Here is a 2,735-nt window from a genome sequence, read left to right as displayed (position 1 = left end):
TATACAATTTATGATCCGCAACCTCTGTCATTTATTTATTTTTGTACTTGACTCAAATGTTATGTTAAATATAGGCCTACCACAAATATTGAAACTTACCGATTACTTTCGTATTATCTTTTGTATGCAATATTTATACAAGTTGTATATACATAGCAAATATGAATAAAAGAATTGAATTGTATTGTAAAGTCTTTTGTATTTACAAGATATGTATTCAATAGGGCTATGTATAATTGAATTTGAAACCAAAAGACCCTAGCCTAGGCTTTAAGCAAAATGCGCTCAGTCAAGATTGAACTATTTTTATTTTTACATTATAAATATTATAATTTTATATTATAATTCTTAATCCGGCCATTACAATAAGAGGGGAGGGTGTGGGGGTGGCGCTTAACTCATTTGGCTATTGAACTCTACAGGGCGGATTCATGATTTGATGTTAGTGGGGTCTGAAATCAATATCCACCCCAGCCCCACCCTGGTTGGTGAACACATTTTTTTACCACCTCTGTGGATGCCTGGAAATAACAGCTGGCAACCTGTAGAGCCACTACCCCTCAAGGGCCAGACACAATAATAGGTAAGTTAGGAGAGAGGGGGAGACAGAGTGCGGGAGAGAGAATCTATACCTGAGCAAAAACCATGGTGGGGCTGAGTTTAGTAACTTTTGCAAATATGGCACCTGGAATAGCACCTGGCAACCCGCGGAGCCGCTAACCATATTCTCTTACTTATAGGGGCAGATATAGGATTTAAAGTTAGACTACATACCGACCTCTCAGCCCAAACCAAAAGGATTGATGCGATGACATTTTGAAAACATTGCACCTCTGAAGCTTACAATCTGTAGAGCACCACTCCAGGAAAGATTTTTTTTATTTTATAAGATTTTATATGATGTGATTTCATAGTAAAATTGACACGAAATCACTTTTATTGACGTCTTACCTATCAGTCCAGCACTTATGTCCCGTCATATGGGGCAGTTCCAAGATCCGCATAGGATGGTCTTAAAAAAATAGTAGATAGTTTCAATCCATATTTTTGTCCTGGTCAAATCATCTCCATGGTGAGATTCTGACAGAGAATAGTGCTATTTTCTATACATTCAGTATATTTTATTAAAGTAAAATCATTTTAAAAATATGTCAAATTTTAACAAATAATTATAAAATTTGGTGTTCCCTCCCCCTCCCTTAAAACATATCTAAAAAATATGTTTAGTATATCATTTTATGAGATTTCATATGACATGTGCAACATATTTGCATTTGATTTATTACATGTGTTTTATTCTCCAAATTATGGTTTAAAATTAAATTTAAAAACAAATATAAAAAATAGACATGGAATTATCTCTATTGGCCTATGTCCAATCAAATGCGCAAGTCCAAGACCCAAATAGGATGATATTTCTAAATTATAACTAGCCTAATATCATGTGGTCATTTTATGAAAGCAAACGGCCTTTGGCTCCGGGAATATTGAAGCTGTGACTGTGGGCATTAGGATAATAAATTAATTACTTATCTTAATATTTTGATTTTATACACTGTTTAATACCTAAAATGACCTTAAATGACATGTGCTACCTGTGATCATCTGACTATATCCAAAATATTATGACATTTTTTAAATAGTAAATAAATGATTAGACACCAGAATTATAATTATTAATGTTTTAGATGCTGAGAGGTTTTGCATGTCGGCCGTTTTGAAATCCAATATCGCCGAAATGGATTATATAAAAAATTGAATTATGTCTATGAGAAGTATGTACTAAATATAATGCTTTTTTTAAAGAATGTCAGATAAGATAAGATAAGATTTATTGGTTCTCTCTTTTATAACAGAGGAACACTCTCGCGCAGGAGAGGTTCGACCCGTACAACAGTTACAAAACAACAACTGACAATATATAAAAATGAATTGTTGAAAAGATAAATAAGTAAAGAAAAAATACTGGACAAACAAAACAAATGTTACTCTCATTATTCTGTAGTAATTAAGGAATAACTTAATGTACAAAAAAAAATAAAGAAAAGAAAAGAAAAATAGAGAATTCAATTACAGAATATATAGTAAAAAATAAATAAAAATGACAAAAAATATAAGTTTATAAGTACAGTAAATAACATAAAAATTAAATATTGGTGGTAATGTTTTTCATTAGTTCAGTTCATCAATTTTGCTAAGCTGCCGGATATCATATTGCAACTGTGCTTTCACACGACTGAATTTTCAGTGCTAGTATTTATTTTAATAACACTGTCAGTGCTAGTATTTATTTTAATAACACAAAATAAGTAGTATAATAATATATAGGCCTAAACAGCTGTAAAAAAAAATTCCAGCAGTTTTTTCGGATGTCATCATGCAATTTCTGAAAGCTAACATAAACACTAATGATTTGTACATGGAAGTATATACTTCCATGTACAAATCAACTTAGTCGTTAGGCCTAATTTTGGAGGTCACTGCTCTATCTACTAGAGTCTATGGTCGAAATCGTTCGTGAACACCTATTTCAACCAAATTGCGGCAAATTGTCCACCTCGTCTGTTGTTTGATTGAAAACAATATAAATATGTATATATTATATATATATAGGCCTATATACATAGGCCTATTTATAGGCCTATATATATTAGGATATAATATATATATATATATATATTTATATATATATATATATAAATTCTTCATACAGAGCGTAAGGCCATAAGATCGAC

Source organism: Anneissia japonica, unplaced genomic scaffold (assembly GCF_011630105.1).
Source record: "Anneissia japonica isolate Jap-2015-1 unplaced genomic scaffold, ASM1163010v1 scaffold44224_len116398_cov150, whole genome shotgun sequence".
Lineage (NCBI taxonomy): Eukaryota > Metazoa > Echinodermata > Crinoidea > Comatulida > Comatulidae > Anneissia > Anneissia japonica.
Note: the sequence above shows the minus strand (reverse complement) of the source record.